Source organism: Mauremys reevesii, linkage group 12 (assembly GCF_016161935.1).
Source record: "Mauremys reevesii isolate NIE-2019 linkage group 12, ASM1616193v1, whole genome shotgun sequence".
Lineage (NCBI taxonomy): Eukaryota > Metazoa > Chordata > Testudines > Geoemydidae > Mauremys > Mauremys reevesii.
In genome coordinates, this window is record NC_052634.1 from 50,490,527 (window position 1) to 50,509,082 (window position 18,556).

The window sequence follows — 18,556 nt, forward strand, 5'->3', positions numbered from 1 at the left end:
GTTTTTTTGGTTGGCTAGTTCCCAGTCCCAATAGAAGGGGGAAGGGTCAATGGGAAATCAGGACCCTGAGACTGACAGGCCCCTGGGGCAATGGTCACCAACTGGTAGAGAACAAGTTAGAATTTGTTAATGAGTAAAATTCCTGGTGAAAATTGGCAAAGCTGTGGAGAGTTTGAAAAGTTCCAGTGAATTTACACATGAAGATACAAACAGAAAGAGAACATCACAGACTGCACAGGCCCACACCGACATAAACAAAAACCAAACCCACACAGCACACAGAGCCATTTACACATAAGGGAAAGCCACACAAAACATAGAACAAATCCACACCAAAAAGTACAGCAAAAGCCCACAACAGGAAAGCACAAAAACCACATAATACTTAGCAAAAAACAATCTGCATGCAAAAGTCATACACACACACACACAACTATGCAAGGCATCCACAAAAATTACACAGGACCCACATGCACATCAATACGACAGACAACCAAAACTACCGACATACAGAAAGCCAGGCAGGGTTTGAGTCTCACAGCGAAGAGGGTGAACACACAGGTGGGTTGGGGAGCAAAGACTGAGGGGGAGTCGGGGGCAGTGCTCTGGGCTCTGCTCGACCCCTCCTGACACAGGTGGCTGGTGGAGAGCAGAGCCTGGTAGATCTGTGGAATCTGCCCTGCTCTCTGTAAAGCAAGGGGACCTCGGTGTCTTCTGAGCTGCAATTGTATTTTCTGCAGGGCAAAATGATTGGCAGAAGCCATTTGCTTAAAGGAAACTAGTGCTGTAGGTGAGGTTTGAACTCACAACCTCAGCATGACTCCACTCAGCACTGCTCTGTAAGTACTGGGCACTAACCCATTGCACCACTGGATGCTGCTTTTAGGAGTTTATCTCCATGTTTCATGGATGGATTAACGGAGTGGGGGGGTTGCATTAGCTAAAACAAATCCATATTAAAGGCTGCAGGATGGCAGCAGCAGAGGTGGGGAGCCTCCTTCCATGTGATAGAGCTGGTTCCCCCTTCCATTGCTGAGGGGAAGGTTGGTGCTTTGAGCCCACCTGGTGCTGGAACGTCCCATGGGTGAGATTAACGGGACTCTTGGGAAGGGAAGTCTTTTTTATTCCTGCCTAGCTCCATTGTCTCCTGTGGCCCTTTCAGCTCTCTGCTCCCCTGTTGGGGAGATGCAGAGACAAGCCCCCATCTGGGTGAGTCACCGAGAGGCTGTGTCCCATGGCGTGTGTGGGGGAGAGGGATAGGGGTGGGATGGGGCTCAAGGGGAGAAGGTTGTGTGTGACAGTGTGTGGGGGAGGGGGAGGATAGAAATAATGGAAAACACAGGGGCAGTGACAGTGAAGCCCCGTGTCTGAGTGTTATGACCCTGTGTGGTGCTGCCGTTCACCTTCCCCTCCTATGGGCTCAGCTTTCATTGAATCCAGCATTTTTTCACCTGTCATCACCACAGAGGTGTCCCACCTGCCTCAGCTACTGAGTGTCCCTCTGAGAGACGCCGAGGACTGGAACTGATTTCAGCTGCTGGACAGCTCTGCTAGGTCTTTATTCATTTGCACAGGAAAATGCTGAGCGTTTAAATTCATTTCAAACCCCTGCCCCCCTGCGGGGTTTTGGGGTGCTGGTGGGGTGCTGGCTCTGGGGGGTGTTTGGGTGCTGATGGGGTGCGTGGCTGGTCTCTGGGTGGGTGTTGGGGTGGGGGAGGGGTTCTGGGGTGCAGGCTCTGGGGGGAGTTTGGGTGCAGAAGGGGTGAGAGGCTGGTCTCTGGGAGGGAGTTTGGGTGGGGGAGGGGTTCTGGGAGGCAGGCTCTGGGATGGAGTTTGCAGCGCCGTAACAAGGGCGAGGCGAGTGAGGCACTTGCCTCGGGTGCGCAAAGTGGAGGCGCAGCTCTACCCCAATCAGCGGCGCTTCGGCGGCAGCTCTACCGCTGCTGCGTCTTTGGCAGCAATGCGGTGGCAGATCCTTCCCTCCGACAGGGACTCAGGGACCTGCCGCCAAAGATCCTGGAGCTGGCCCTTGCCTCGGGCACAAAAATTCCTTGTTATGGCTCTGGGAGTTTGGGTGCTGGGTGCAGGCTCTGGGCTGGGGCAGGGTGGAGGAACAGGAGGAGGGTGGGGTGCAGGCTCTGGGAGGAGATTGGGGGTGGGGAAGGAGGGCGTGCAGACTCTGGGAGGGCCGGCAGCCACTGGAGCGAGCAGGCAGATGTTGCTCAGCTCCGCTGCACTGCCGGGGCCCCTGGGAGCGCCTGGGGTGGCAGGTGGGGCCAAGGGGTGACCTGGTCCCAAAACTGCTGGAGCCCCACGGGCGAGACCTGGGGACCAGGACTGCCAGCCAGGCAAACACCTTTAAGAGGAGGCGTCCCTCTCCCTGTCAAAAACTGATCTTCCTCCTTCAGTTCAGTGACAGCCTGAATTGTTCCTTATCCCGGCAGAGCCGGAGGACTGAAAGCAGCAACATCAAACCCCTGTGTAGCTCGCAGGAATGGACATAAACACTCCCTGGTATCTGAGGAGATGTTCAGCTTTGCCCTTGGTCAACTACAAGGCTAAAGGGAAAGGAGGTGGCGCCAGGTATAAAGAGTGAAACATGACACATCATAGTTATGCCCATGGTGGCTGCAAAATCTTTTTATGTACTTCTTCTTATCAGCAGTGTATTGTTTTCTTTGGAGCCTAGGCCTTGACCAAGAAATTTGTACTTTGCTAAAATAATCGACTGCCCCTGGTGAAGACAATGGACTTGACACCCACTGGGGTGTCCCTACACAGGTACAAGTACTAACAACAGTGGCTGCCTTTTAGCCATAGATTTTAATCAGGGCAATAAATTGAAACAAACCCCTGTTAAATCATTTCTCAGCCCGAGTCCTTCACCCACATTCCCTAGAGCATTGGGCCACCATGTGGACGTTTCATTTCTGACCTCAGTTTCACACAGAGACACAATTTCCTTTGCACAGATCCATAAACAGCAAAACCTCCCTGTGTCTCTGGTCTGAGCCAGGGCATTCGATGCCAGTGAACCCTTCTCTCCTGCAATGGCAATGGTCAGACAGAGGGGACGTGGCACCTGCATCCCTGCCAGGGCGATATTGGCTCCGCTCTTTCTTTCTGCTGCTGTTGTTAGTCCATGAAACATCAAGGGTGGAATGCAAGGCTGAGTTCATGCACCAGCCCCCTGAAAAATTTCAGTGCCCCAGAGAAATCCTGCCCCCTGCTATTGGAACGATGTGCTGGAGATTTGACTAGGAAAGGGACTGTCTGAATTGTCAGAGTGGGGAATGAACAACAATCTACAGCAATGTCATTAACACAAACTCACTCCCATCATGCTCCAGCCGGAAGGGAAATGGGCAGGAATTCTCGCTGTTCAGCCCAGGACATACTTAAACTGATGCGCAGCCGTGAGTGTGCTGGGGAAGCTGGTCTGGGCAAACAATTTAAAGTGACAATTCAGTGAGAACAAAATCATCATGCAGCAAAATGGTTGCATGTTAAGTAGTTGTGGCTGAGTGGTTAAGGCGCTGGGCTAGAAATCCATTGGGGTCTCCCTGCGCAGGTTCGAATCTTGCCAACTACGCAAGCACTGCGCTGCTGTTGTTATTATTGTAGTCTTAGTGCCTGAGCATCCACAGTGCGAACTGGAGATAAATCTAGTTTCACTGTTTACACTTAAAATGCTGCTGTGGCACTGCTATAGCACTTTGGAGTAGACAGTGACTGGAGGGATTTTCCCATCAATGTAATAGCTGCATGGACAGAACAATTCTTCTTTTTCTTTAGCACTATCTAACCTGGGCTTAGGTCACCTTAATTATATGGGTTTGTGGGGGGGTCACACCCTGGGAGACATCGCTTTGCCAGTTCAGTGCCCAGTGTACACCAGCCCTTAGATCCCTCTGGGTATTTCAATGCAGGCACTGACCTGTGAGAGGAAAACATCAGCTCACAAACACAGAGACTGAATTTCCCACATTTAATCTCGCTGCACTTTCCAGAAAGTCACAAAATTCAATTCATTCTTGCTAGGACAGAGAACAAATAAGTGATACTAAGTTTTTGGCTTGATTAAATAAAATTAAGTGTTTAATTAATATAGTAAAAATCTGTACTGATTCCTCTAACTAACACCATAGCGTGAAATAGGAACAGAGACAAATCTTGGCAGTGACGACTAATTTCACAAATGATCTTCCCATTAGTAATTTCCACACTGCCCCTATTGGAGGTCTGGGCATCTCCAGTGTCATTGCTCTGCATTCACCTTCCCCTAGAATTGTTCTCGGACATTCGACTTCCTCTGTGGCATGGGGCTCGGGTCACTTGCTGGAGGATTCCCTGCACCTTGAGGTCTTTAAGCCACAATTTGAGGACTTCAATAACTCAGACATAGGTTAGGGGTTTATTACAGGAGTGGTTGAGTGAGATTCTGTGGCCTGCATTGTGCAGGAGGTCAGACTAGATGATCATAATGGTCCCTTCTGACCTTAAGTCTATGAATCTAGTCCCAAATTTGGAAAACTGTGCAGTTCAGAATGTGAATAGTGACCCCGTCTCCTTCCTGCACCTGCTCTACATTGCTCCACAGCAGCTTCTCCCCCTGCAGAGTCACCCCAGCACTGCAGTGCAGCCCCCAGGGTTCAGCAGGGGCCCCTGGCAAGGACAGTGGGTGCCGTTAACAGCCCAGTGTGCCTGGCCTGAGGCAGCTGTAAAAAGCAACCCCAGAAGTACAGAGACTGAATTCCTTAACTTTAACATCATGACCCCTGTACAAAGCCACACGTGTCAATTGTATTTTCACAGGAGATGCAAAAATCAAGTGACCAATTTTTAAGTTGAGTAAATAAAGTTGAGGAGATAGTTATTAACCTCCCAAAAATATGCTAAAGATCCCTCAACATAACACCTGAAGGTGAAATATGAACAGAGACAAACCTTGCCAGCAAAGGCTCATTTTCCAAACAATCCTCAAAATGTTACTAATTCCCACCCCTCCTCCACAGGAGCTCTGTGCAGTGTCACTGTTCTGCAGGCAGCTTCCCATTCAATGCTGTTGTGGGACATTCCCAGGCCTGGAAATGTACCAAGGACAGAATTTGAAGAGCAAACCTGGCTCCCCGCACCAGGCGGGATTTGAGTGTTTTGTCCCTGTCACTTAGTCTGTGTCAATAGTACAGACGCCAGGGGCAGGACTCCAGGCTCTGCTTGAGGGATTCTGGCACAGGGGCTGGGGGGGAGAAAGGATGGTAGATTCTGACCTGGAGAGGAGGTAATAAGTGAAGGGGGCATTTTTATTAGCCCCCTCCTCAGGGTCCCCAGGGCTTGAATTCTACATTCCACAGGCCAAATGAGGGGGTGACACTACTTGGTTAACGAAAACCAGTGCTCCAGGTGAGGTTTGAACTCACAACCTCAGCATAGCTCCTCTCAGCACTGCCCTATAAGTACTGTGCGCTAACCAATTGTGCCACTGGAGCACCTGTTAATTAGGATTCTCTGAGACTCCTAGGTTGATACAGGCGACGGGTGACCCCAAAACATTCTCAGTATGGCTGAGAGCAGGTAGCGACAAGTGTTGTACTCGGTGGGGTGGATTCTTCTTAAGGGTTCCAGGCACCATTTGACCCTTTTGTTCTTCCCTGTGTAATAACAGAGCTGGTTAAGACTCAATGGAGAGCCTTGCTGCAGACCAACAGGTCTGAAATCACTGATAACCAGCTCTAAGGATTAGTCCTGCTTTGGGACAGTGTCTCTCATGCAAGAAACTGCCCAGTCTGCACTAGCAGTGAGGCTCCCTCACTAACAGCTGAAATCAGGGAGAGCTGTGTGAAGTGCAGGGCCCCAAGGGGGGCCTGAACAGGGGGGAACAACACCCCAGGTGCCCAGAGGAGGAGAGGTGTGTTGGGCTCCAGCCTGGGACTCTGCCTCCCTCCTGCCTAGCCCTGACTGTGAAGCCTGGCCCCGGCCCTCCTTCCTTTAAATGCCACGTGGGCAAGAGGAAGAGTGTGGCAGCTGCAGGGACCAAAGTTGTGGGCATCAGGTGAAGCAGCGAGAAACAACCATCCTGTCAACCCGCAGGACTCTATAGCCAGACTGTTAAGTTCTGGGACCCCCAACCGATAGCCACCCATTGAACCAGCCAGACCAGAGACCTATCTCCAGTGGGCATCAGTCACCCAGCAGAAGAGAAAAACCTCACTTTAGTTGACCCTGAAAGAAGGTAGCCAAACACATTGAGCTCCAGTGCTTTGTAGCAAAGCAATGTATCGCCACAAGGTCCCACTGAGATTTGAACTCAGATTCCAGGATTCAGAGGCCTGAGTGCTGCCCATTACACCATGGGACCTGCTGCTGTTTCATTTTCTAGACCCCTGTGACTCTTGGCTGGTTTGCACTCTGCACTTATTGCTTCCCACCATCAGCTTCCTCTCGCGGGTCTCTCTCTCCTCCTCCAGTGACTGTGGGCCTGCACTACCGGATCCGTGGGTCCTGCCCTGAGTCCCTGCATCCCCCTGCTTTGTCTCCGTTCCATGCAGGCTGCAAAAATGTCAGGGGAGGCCGCCCCTCCCTTCCCTTGGTGCTCCCGCTCATATCAGCCAACTGCAGCCTCATCTCCTGGAACTCAGGCAGCTGGCACTTGATCCGATCGTACAGTCACACACTGACTGGCTCCCCTGCCTGGATGCTCTTGTGGAAATCCCACAGGTGACACTGCAGGACTTTACACTGTTGGTTTCTTTAATGTTGTGGTGTTTCCCCAGCCGCCAGAACAAAGCCGCCAACTCCTCCCTCACCGACTCGCATCAATCCTCCTGGTTGCCACAGAACCCTCTGATGCTTTCCCGTTCTGCCAACACCGCCAGGCCTCGCCCCCCTGCTCCTTTATCTTGCATGCTCTGGATGTTCAGCTTCCAATATCCTCTGCCCTGGGTCAGGGAATTGCCCACATTGAGCACACGGTGAGAGCTGCGTGATCCGAACTGTCCATAGGCACCACCCTGCACTGGGCTGTCGACGTGCTCTCCTTCACGTAAATACGGTCAATGCGACTCCTGGCCTGTCCCCGCAGAAAGGTGTATCCCCTCTGCGGCTGGTGTGAGCTCGGGTCAGAGGAATAGGAGGCTACCACCCACCCTCCACTGGTTCCACTGTGCAGAAACACGTCCTCTAAGCCAACCTCACTACAGACCTGCACCAGGTAGTGCTCATCATAGAAGAGTTTCCTCTGACGGTTGGGAAAACAGGACCAGCAGACCTCAGGCTGGTGCAACAATTGAAATCCCCCCCGACACCAAACACCGTGCGGTCTAGAAGAAGGGAGCCAGTTCCTTCATAGAACTTTCCTTTCATGCCTTAATTGGGGACCATACACACTAATATAGCCGTAACCAGTGCCATGGGGCACAAAGCCACCAGTAATGCCCTCCCTGGTCGGAGCTCCACCACCTTCTGTACTCGCACCGCGAATGTGAAGAACAAGACTCCAATCCCATCATTCTTCCCTGGCCTGGAGGACCAGAGAGATGGGCCCTTCCTCCAATCACCCTCTGCCCATCAAGCTACCCTAGAGTTGTTAATGTGCATTTCCTGAACACCCACCATGTCCAAGCCGAGCTGCTCCAAGACACTGAACATCAAGTGCCTCCTCCTGGGCCCACAAATCCCTTCCACATGGCCACTTTCACACATGCCCCTTCCCTGGTACTGCCCTCCCTCAGGTGCACAGAAGAGTTTTCATCCTCTCTACCTGCCTGTCACTGCCCAGCACCCCCTCTAGCACTCTCTTCCTGCCATATTGGGTCCACCAATAACTCACTTAGGAGAGACAGCTCCTGTCCCTCATTGTTAAAGGTCAGGCCAGCCAATTAGGGGCAGAAGCCCACAGTATCTTTTCCTACTGCAGAGCCCAAGCTCAGGGACTCACCTTGGGCGCAGGGACCACTGTGCTCCGAGAAAACAAGCCACCACTGTGCAAAGAGGGATGAAAGGGGCTGCCAAAGCCTGGGATTGAACCAGGGACCTTTAGAACTTCAGTCTAACGCTCTCCCAACTGAGCTACTTTGGCAGCTGTATGGTAACATTTTGGTCTGTTGCTTCTCTGCCCGAGATATTTTTGCAGCAGTTGCACACAAAAGGACGTCATTGTGAGCGACCCATGAAGACAAGACTGGCTTTTGCCTGCCTTGCTCAGCTTGAATTCCTGCCTCACCCTGTTCCTGCCTTAGTGCCCGGGTTGACCTGGTGGTGGAAGGGGACTGGGGGCCAGTGGCGCGGGGAGAGTCTGGCCACCACTTGCCACCCACCCCCCCCATTGTCCTGGCTTCCCCACTGGGCGTCATTTCGGGAGGAAGTGGGGCTTCTGCCTCCTCCTGATTTTCACACTGCAGAGGAGTGCGAACAGGAAAACGAACGGCTGCTCCACACCCCCACGGAGGAACCCGACGCCCTTAGCTGCTTCCCTGCTCCCCCAGCTATGCTACTGAGTGGAAGTGTCCTGTGCCCATCACACAGAGCTCGATTAATCAAAGCCCTCTTCTGCCAGCACCGGGCCTCCTGCTTCTTACACTGGGCCTGCAAGCGAGGCGGCTGGCACAGCACCAAGAGTCTAACCTGTGAGGCAGGAGGCGGCTGACGCCCACAGCCTCCTGGGAGCTCCCAGAAGTTATTAAGGGACAGAGACTCCTCAATGCCCTTAGTAACAAGGGTTTGGGGTTCACCGAGGCCAGTAACGGGTCACTATGTCGGGCCTATAACCCTGGGTGTCAGGTCACTGTGCAGCTTTGGTCTAGAGGCTCTGATCCCAACAACCAACCAGCAGCCCACAGCCTCCCCCTGGGTCTGTCCCACCTGGTTACTCCTTACAGGCCGACCTTATCCCCCTTCCAGCCCCGGATTCGCCCCCTAATCATCCTAAAGGCACTCAGAGCCACAGCCATGGAGGTGCTGAAGGAGGGAGGGCCCCAGTGGCCTAATGGAGAAGGCATTGGCTTCCTAAGCCAGAGATTGTGGGTTCAAGTCCCATCTGGGGTGGAAAAACTCCTTCCTTCTTGTATATTGCAACAAAGCCTTGGTGTTATTTTCCCCAAGGAAGCTGGGAGACGTTTGAACCCAAAGTACTGGAACTTTGGAGCAATCCCCCAGAAACAGCATCTTCCACTTGACAAATGCTTTCTAAAACCATCAGTAGCAAACACTTAATACTAGTGTTTGTCTGAGAATAGAAGGAAGGGGAGTGTTTACTCCGACACCTCAGTGAGTGAAACAGACAGAAAGAGCAAGGCCGTCCTGAAAGAGAATGGATCTGTCTGGAGACAAAGCAGAACCTGAGAATGAGCAACAGTGTGAAAAGAAGAACTTCAAATGTGTGTTAGGTGTTAGATAGGTTGGTCTGACAAATTTCAAGAAAATACCAATGCTCGTAGACTGATGCGGACACTGGCTGCTTCTGATCTTTCACTGAGAATTCATTGAGAAATATTTTCCTTAACTTTGTTATGGAATATTAGGTGGGCTATGAAGGCACCATTCCTCCTGCTTTCGCCCTTCGAGACAACACGGCTACATGGCATGCGGCCAGTGCTCACCTTCCAGTCAACTGCTAGAGAAGACAACACAGACAGGGATGGCAGCAGGGCAGACTGGAGCTCCGCGGAGATGGTGGGACCAGGTCTCATCAATGGGAGGTGGCCACCCCAGCATGCACAAGGCTGAGCCAGTAAGTGCGGCGTGTGCTCCACGGTGCCCTTACTCCCTGCATGTGGTGGTGGAGGGCAGTTACTGAGTTCGGTCGGTTTGGGAAATTTAGGGCTTGGCTACACTTGCAGAGGTAGAGCGCTGGGAGTTAAACCACAGCAGGGAAACCGCTGCCGTGTGTTCACACTGACAGCTGCAAGCGCACTGGAGTGGCCACATTAGCAGCTCTGGCAATGCCACAGAGAGCAGTGCAGTGTGTTAGCTATCCCAGTGTGCAAGTGGCTGCAACGTGCTTTTCAAATGGGGGACGGGGGTGGAGTGTGACAGGGAGTGTGTTGTGTGTACGTGGGGGGAGTGACAGTGTGTTTGGGGGGCTGAGAGTGTGTCAGCATGCTGTTTTGTGTGTTCGGACAGCAGCAGACCCCCACCTCCCCTCATACACACTCACAACAGCAGCAGCATTCCACACTAATGGTTGCTTTGTCCCAGAGCAGATAAGCAGCCGGCTGTCAGAAACGGAGCTTTGAAAGGGGATATCCGCATGCCTGCATCCGATTTCAAAACAGTGACCAGAGTGGGCACTTGACTTCAGGGGATTATGGGACATTTCCTGAGGCCAAACACAGTGCAGTGATGCAACACGTCATCCACACTGATGCCCGGGTATTTCAGCAGGGCTCAGCAAGCTTTATGCTTCTCATGGAGGTGGATTACCAGGAGCGCTCCAGCTGCAGAGCCCAGGCGCTCCATGTGCCTTGCGAGTGTGGACACCTCAGGAGTTAGGGCGCCCGGGGCTGCTTTAATGGGCTCTAACTTGCAAGTGTAGCCAAGCCCTTAGACTATGTCACTTGTGTGACTTACTTGTGCTATTGTAATAAATACAATAGACGTGCAATGGTCAGAAATTGCAGCAGCAGAGAAGTATATTAAAGGGAAACCCTAAGGAAATTAAGAGTTTAAATTATCCTCCACATGTCCCGTGTCCCACTAAAATGAATCCAACCCACAGGTCACGTGGGCAGAAGTATCGGTGTCAGGATGCTACATTGTTAGCACAGTAAATGAAGCTGCAAAATAAATGATGTTTAAATGACCTCACTCTATTTTTTACAATCCTGTGTTAAGAGGTAATAGATACAGATGTGCACCAGGCACGGTTGTTTGGAGGATGAAGCCTTTATGCTTCCATCCCCCACCACTGTCAAGTTTTAGCCAATTAGGACAAGTCAGCAAATAAGAACAACCTCAGGTCTCAGTAACTGCTGCAGGTAGCAAAGTCCTACAGGGAGCAGTTTCTGGCACTACACCTGTGCAGCTCTGCTCCCCGGCTCTTCTCGGGCTCCTGCTCTCTCCTTAGCTCCGCCCCACTCTGGCCCAGGCAGTTCCAGCTCCCACGGAGGATGGGACCCCCTGGCCTGGTGACTCCCTCATTACACTGCCTGGCCTGTCAGTGCAGCTAACTTGGAGCTTTGGCCTCTCCCCATTGCCCCTGGGGACTGTCAGTCTCAGGGTCCTGATTTCCCATTGGCCCTTCCCCCTTCTATTGGTGCTGGGAACTAGCCAACCAAACCCCCCACTAAGTTTTAGTAAGGGGCCAACAGTCCCTTACATGAGCCAGCCCTGTGAGGGTCACCACTGTGCAGAGAAAGCAGCCCAAGCTGGTCCCATGGTGTAACGGGCAGCACTCAGGACTCTGAATCCTGCAATCTGAGTTCAAATCTCAGTGGGACCTTGTGTTGGCTTGTGGTAAAGCCCTGGAGCTCACAGTGCTCAACTTCCCTGTCTCCAGCTGTGCAAGAGCCAATCTTTCTCCTCCTGCTGGGTGACTTGCCCACAGGAGCCAGGTCTTGGGTTGTGAATGGCCAAAATTGGTTGGGACTCTAGAACTTGTTACCCTGGTTCCCGATGCCTGTGGTTTGACCAGGTGGTTGGGATTCTTGCTGCCTCACATGCAGCCACGTTACCTCTTGTCCACCTGGCACTTGAAGGAAGGAGGGCCAGGGCCAGACTTCATAGTCAGGGCTAGGCAGGAGGGAGGCTGGAGCCCAGCACCTCTCCTCCTCTGGGCACCTAGAGCAGAGGCGGCTGGTGCTGACAGCTCCAAGGGAAGGCTTAAAAGCCACAGAGCAACCGAGGGCAGGGCAAGAGGAGGGGAGAACCATGCCTATGCGTGGCCAGCAGACAGCCACAAAGACACCGGCCAGCCTGCTCCTGCCATGCCGAACCCCACTGAAGACCTGCTTAATCCACTTGCTGATCAGGAGGAAAACCTGTCAAAATCTGTGTGCGAGGAGAACTCACTTGGCTCGGAAGGGAGTGAGGAAAAAGAGCAAGTGAAAAAAATAACTTGTGAGAGAGAGAGCAAAAGAACATGAAAGGCAGAGAAAGAAATAAAGGAGAGAAAAATATTAGAAACAGAAGGAAAGACACGACGAGCGTGAAAGGCAGAGGCGAAAAAAGAAAGCAGGAACATACAAGCTAGAGAAGGAAAGAAATGAAAAAGAACCAATGAACCACAAGCGCTAGTTGAAGCTGGAATGGGAGAGTCAGAGAAAGGACAGACTGACCCGTTAAGTAAGGTTGCACCCCAGATTCTCCATGTTGGGGGAACAGGCCCCCCATTTCCATCCTGGCCCTGCTTGGGGGGACCATCCATAGGTGCCTATTGGCACCCCCATGCTCTGAGGAGGGGGCAAGCCCCCTCATACCCTCCACTTGGGACACGGGCTCTCCCCAATCCTGACCCCCTTCCCGCACGCTCCTGGGAATGGGGGGAAGGCGGGGGGAAGGCGGGTGCTGAGCAGCACCATGGGTGTCTCTCTCTGGGGACAAGGAAGAGGATATTTTTAGTACCAGAAGGAAAGAACAGGGGGCGGGGGCGTTTGTGGAGCCGGGGTGCACACCAGAGAGAGGAACTGAACACAGCCCAGCGTGAGCCCAGTACCAGTTGGAGCCGAGATGCCCGTACCTGGAGGACCATCTCCAGAACCTACCTTGATGGTGCCGTCCATCGCCGCTCCCACACGGAGCTCCCCGCCTAGACCTCCCTGGATGAGATGAGGTGGTGCATTGGCAAAGGGGGCTGTTTGAGCGGGGCTCTGTCTCTATGTGTGTGTGTGTGTGTATAATTTTGGGAAGTGACATCACAAACTGCTGGGGCTGGTTTCCTGTTGGTGTGAGCTTTTTTTTTTTTCCTCTCATCTTCTTGTTTTAGGGCTAGGGCTGGGTGGCTTCCTGCGCTGCCGTTGACGAGGGCAGCGGCACAAGGGGCTCAGGGTGGAGAATTGGGGAGGGGGAAGGGTGCACGGGAGGTCACAAGGATAAGAATCACATTTAGCCCTTGCACGGCAATGGTGGTGCACTCACGCACTACCACACCTTTTAGTATCACGACTATTTATCTGTAAAACAGCAGCACCTACAGAGACCGGCGCAGAATCAAGGCCCCCGTTGGGCCAGGCGCTGCCCAGATACAGCAAGAGACAGGCCATGCCCCAGAGAGTTTACAGGCTCCATACCCAAAAAGTGGGAGGAGAAACAGACCCAGTGTCACACAGCAGCACTGAGAATAAAACCCAGGACTCCTGGCTCCTCCTGCTCTAACCACTAGACCGCACTCTGCTCCCAGAGTTGGGGACAGAACCCAGGAGCCCTGACTCCCCAAAAGGGCGGGAGTGGGGTCTAGTAGTTAGAGGAAAGGATGATAGATGTCAGGACTCCTGGGTTCCAGTCCCAGCGCTTGGGTTAGAGTGGAGTCTCATATGTTAGCACAGGTGGGGCTGGGAGCCAGGACTCCTGGGTTCTTCCCATCCCCCCCAAACCATCTTGCACAGCAGGAGGGGGCTGGGCAGGAAGCAGTGATGGGGTGAAAACTACCAAGAAATGCAAACCCTTGAAGGAGCCTGTGCCAGACGATCCAGCACGAGGGGGGTGAGGACATGTGGTTGCGGGGAGGAAAAGCCTTGGGCTGCACTGGGGGAGCGCAGAGCAGGGGTGACACCCCAGAAACCTGCAGCAAAGGGATGGACAGATGGGGTGGGTGGATAGAAGAGGCAGCGAGACTAAAATCTAAAAGGGGAGTGTGGGGTCTGGTGGTCAGAGCGGGGGTGGGGGGTTGGTGGTCAGAATTCCTGGGTTCTATCTCCAGCCCTGGGAGGGGAGTGGGAGCCAGTGGTTAGCGTGTGTGTTGGGGGGGAGCCAGGACTCCTGGGTTCTCTCCCTGGCTCTGACTCTCTCTTGTGCAATCCCTCGGCAGTTACCCAACTCACCAGCGTGTGGGAGCGAGGGGCTGGGGCCGGGTTGTGACACGGCCCAGAGTCCCGTACTGCCCCTTTGTTACCCACCCTGGGGCAGGGTGGGGGATGGCCTGGGAGACACGCTAAGAAAGGCGCTTCCGGTGGTTTTGTGTGTGGGTCACACTGCCCCTGGCTGGATAGACCCCTCTAGGTCAGAACCAGTCTCAGCCCGGGTCTGACCCTGGGAGCCCAGCCCCCTCTGTCGCCATGGCCATGTCTATTGGTCTCCTGGAAAGGTCCATTCTCATGGGTAGCTGTCCAGTGGCAGTGAGTTCCACAGGCCTCGGCACACACTGTGTGGGGCAGGAGGTCCTTGTGTTGGGAGCAGTGGGAGTGAACTGTGTGCGGTTGTGTCTCTGAGCACAATTGCGAATATTCTGGTGTGTGAGTGTGTGATTGTGAGTGTGGCTGGGGGTGTGATTGTTTCTCTCTTTGGGGGCTGGGCTAGCATGCCCCTCTGGGTGTGTTGTGTGTGAGTGTTCTTGGGACTGAGAGTCCCTTTGTGCGTCAATGTGTGTGTCACTTGCTGCAGGATACAAAATCCTGCAAAGCCGCCACAGACAGACAGACAGACACACACACACACACAGAGCGGGGCTCAGCCCCACCAGCAGGGGGCAGCAGGGACACACACGTCTCTCCTGGGCCAGCTTGGACAATTTCCCATCACGACCCGGCACAGTGCTGGTGCCCCCACACGGGGGTGGGCAGCGACCGGGCAGGGGGGGCAGATGTGCTGGATTCAGAAGGAAGCACTTCGGGAAAATCAGTTGAGGCCCTTAGCAGAGCTGAGACACGGACCCAGTGACCCCTGCACTGCCCTGGGAGGGGAGTGGGGTCGAGTGGTCAGAGCAGGAGGGGGCTGGGCACCAGGACCCCTGGGTTCTATCCCTGGTCCTGGGAGTGGAGGGGGTCTAGAGCAGGGGGACTGGGAGCCAGGACTCCTGGGTTCCATAGGGGAGACTGTTTTTACCTGTACTCCCCTCCCTAGAGATCCCAGCCCAGCCCCCTAGTGGAGAGTGATGGGAGCGGGGGAAGTTACTCTCCCACTTCAGAAACATGATTCAAACCTCCGCAACCATGGGCTGTGACATCATGGACCTCCCCCTCCCCAAGGCAGACAGTAGAAGCCCCGCCCACCAGAGAAGGGGGAGTCAAATTGCACCCACAACAATCCCACTCATGGTTGCAAAGAAACCCCACCCAGCCCCCTACTGGGATAGCAGGGGCTGCGGGTCGGGAGTGAGGGGCACCGGCAGAGCTGTGGGTCTGCAGGTCAGGACTGGATAGCAGGGGCTGCGGGTCGGGAGTGAGGGGCACCTTATCACCAGGAGCTGCTCCCGGCCAGGCACCACACCCCATTCACACCCCTTTGGTCACTACGTAGCTCAGTAGCAATCACTGCCCCGAAGTGACTCCGGTGCAGGCACCCACAGCACGAACTCCCCACACCGGATTCTGTCCACACGCAGAGAATTCTCTCCGCCGGGCTCCTTCGGTTCATCTCGCTGCTCTCCGTCCTGCCGCCAGACACTGCTCATCTGCATAACCCCGCCCATGGACACGTGACACCTCCTGTCGTTTTGGTTTCCAGTGAATGAGTTGCCTGCGGGGAGTGAGCACGTCACCGTACGTCACAGCCCCAGCGCACGTCACAGCCGCTGGGCGGGGATTGTCTGTGAGCCCCGCGCTGGGGGCGGGGCTTCAGGGAGAGACCCAGCCCCATAGACAGCCTGGGGCAGGGAGACATTGGGGAGGGATGAGGGGATGGGGAGAAGGGGAGGAGAGACCCAGCCCCATAGACCTGCAGGGGCAGGGGATATTGGGGGCAGGGGAGGGGATGGAGGGAGGAGAGACCCAGCCCCATAGACCCCTAGAGGCAGCAGGATATGTGGGGGGCAGGAGAGGGGATGGCAGAGAAGACACCCATCTCCATAGACCCCCAGAGGCAGGAAATGAGGGAGAAGGGGAGGAGAGATCCAGCCCCATAGACCTGCAGGGGCAGGGGATATTGGGGCAGGGGAGGATGGAGGGAGGAGAGACCCAGCCCCATAGACCCCTAGAGGCAGCGGGATATGGGGGGGCAGGAGAGGGGATGGCAGAGAAGACACCCATCTCCATAGACCCCCAGAGGCAGGAAATGAGGGGAGAAGGGGGGAGGGAGGGATCCAGCCCTATAGACCTGTAGGGGCAGGGAGATATTGGGGGCAGGAGGGGAGAAGGGGGGTTGGCAGAGACCCAGTCCAGGGTGCAGGGAAATGGGGTGGTTTGGAGGGAGCTGGGGAGGAGAAGAGACACAGGGCAGGACACATGTTCGGACAGGGAAACTGACTCACTCCGAATACATGCGGAGCAGGGCAGGGCGGAGGCAGATCATGCTGGTCCCAGGGTAATTTCGGGGGGTTCTGATTCCCCACTCAGCCGGGGGGCTCCCCTCTGGGCTGAGGAGCCCTGGGGTGGGGCGGGTGCGGGGGCTGGGTGTGTGTGTCAGGCTGGGGGAGCTGCCTGGGCAGAGGGGCTGGAACCGGGGGCGGCTCCAGGCACCAGCACACCCAGCGCCTGGTTGGGGGGGGCAAGCTGCAGGGGGCGCTCGGCTGGTCACCGCGAGGGCAGCAGGCACCCCAGCCCCTCCCCCACTCTGCCCCCCTCGCCCCCCTCCCCTCCCAGAGCTGGGGGAGAACCCAGGAGTCCTGGCTCCCAGCCCTGCCCCCGAGTGGGGAGAGAGGAGGCCAAGGGGGGGGCGGTCAGGGCCAGGCCAAGACCCCGGGACACGCGAGTTCCTGTCAGGAGCCGGAGGGGGGCGGGGCCGGGGCTCTCTGGGGGGCGGGGCGGGGATGAGGAGTTGCGTTGGGGGGGGAGGTGTCAGGTTGACCCAGGGACCCGCCCTCACCTGGGCTGGAGAGGACGGAGGCGCCCCGGGGCAGGCTGGGAGTTGTAGTTCCTGGCTCGTCTCAGAACGGAAGTGACGAGCAGTTGCTCAGGCAACGCGCCCCCGCCCGGTGCACTCTGGGAAGCGTAGTTCTCTCTCTCTTTCTCACACTTGGCCATAACTCGTCCCTTCGCCGCTCCCTGATTGGCGGAGAGAGCGCGGGACAGAGACTCGGCGCGTGGCGGGAGGCCCCAGTTCCCTCGCCCCGAGGCTTCGCTGCCCCCCCCCCGGCGCGCGCTGCGGCCGTTGGGATTCGAATCCCGCGTGGGATCCGGGGGGGGGGAGGGGCAGAGGCAGCGCGGAGTGAAAGGGCTTCACCCCCCCCAGCTGGGCCTAGGGGGGCAGCAGCGGCGGGGGCTGAGCTGCCGGGGAGCAGCCCCACAAGCGGCAGCCTGGGGCTGCGGGGCCCCTCAGCCCCCGACCTGCCCCGCAGTGTCCCCCGCTGTGACCCTCCCGCCAGCCCGCCCCGGCGTCCCCTCCCCACCCTGTCCGCGGCCTTTCCCTTAGCCCCCGCCCTCCTCCTCCCCCTCCCTGTCCTCAGCACCCTCCCCTCTCCCTCCCCCAGCACCCCACCCTCCTCCCGCCCCACCCCGACATCCTCCTCCTCCCCCCAGCACCCCTGCCTCCTCCTCCCCCCATCCCTGTCCTCAGCACCCTGCCCCCGCCTCCTCCCCATCCCTGTCCTCAGCACCCTGCCCCCTGTCTCCTCCCCAGCGCCCCGACCTCCTCCCGCCCCACCCCGACATCCTCCTCCCCTCCCCAGCACCCCTGCCCTCCTCCTCCCCATCCCTGTCTTCAGCACCCTGCCCCTGTCTCCTCCCCCAGCGCCCGACCTCCTCTTCCCGACCCACCCCGACATCCTCCTCCCCTCCCCATCCTCAGCACCCCACCCCTTCCTCCTTCTCCTCCCATCCCTGTCTTCAGCACCCCACCCCGCCTCCTCCCCCATCCCTGTCCTCAGCACCCTGCCCCCGCCTCCTCCCCAGCGCCCGACCTCCTCCTCCTGCCCCACCCCTGACATCCTCCTCCCCTCCCCATCCTCAGCACCCCGCCCCGCCTCCCCCCATCCCTGTCCTCAGCATCCCACTCCCTCCCCCTCCTCCCCAGCACCCCACCCTCCGTCTCCTCCCCATCCTCAGCACCCTGCCCCCTTCCTCCTCCTCCCCGCATCCCCATCCTCAGCACTCCTCCCCTCCTCCCCTCTGTAGGGCCCCGACAGCCCTTCAAACCCCCAACCTGCCCCCGTGTCTCCCCTTCTGTTGTGACCCTCTCGCCAGCCCCACCCCCATCTGTGGGGATCCTCAGCCCCAGTGTCCCCTCCCCATCCTGTACACACTGCCTGGCCTTTCTCTTCGCCCCTGCCCTCCGCCCTCCCGTCCTCAGCGCCCCGACGCTGACCTCCTCCTCTCGCCCCGCCCCCGATGACCACCTCCTCCTCCTCCTCCTCCCTGTCCTCAGCACCCCATCCCCCCTTCCTCCTGCCCCTCCCCCTCCTCAGCGCCCTGCCCCTAATTGATTCCAGCCCATTTCTCCATGGCTGGGCCCCACTTTCCCCTCCCCCCCACACCCCCCGTCCCACCCCAGGGTGTGAGGGTCCTCATCTCCCATCGCTGCTGCCCCCCAGCCT

The 18,556-nt window shown here is 56.3% G+C and overlaps 4 non-coding genes across 4 annotated transcripts; 2 read left to right on the forward strand and 2 right to left on the reverse strand.

The window, feature by feature from the left end:
- Positions 1-5,395: 5,395 nt before the first annotated feature.
- On the reverse strand, positions 5,396-5,489 carry TRNAI-UAU. The gene is made up of 2 exons: positions 5,452-5,489; positions 5,396-5,431 (listed from the first exon to the last, which is right to left on the reverse strand). It is a non-coding gene; the product is annotated as a tRNA-Ile (tRNA).
- A 2,515-nt stretch (positions 5,490-8,004) lies between these two features.
- On the reverse strand, positions 8,005-8,077 carry TRNAF-GAA. Its single transcript has one exon. It is a non-coding gene; the product is annotated as a tRNA-Phe (tRNA).
- Positions 8,078-8,969: 892 nt separating this feature from the next.
- TRNAR-CCU lies at positions 8,970-9,042 on the forward strand. Its single transcript has one exon. It is a non-coding gene; the product is annotated as a tRNA-Arg (tRNA).
- Positions 9,043-11,365: 2,323 nt separating this feature from the next.
- TRNAQ-CUG lies at positions 11,366-11,437 on the forward strand. Its single transcript has one exon. It is a non-coding gene; the product is annotated as a tRNA-Gln (tRNA).
- The last annotated feature ends 7,119 nt before the right edge of the window (positions 11,438-18,556 follow it).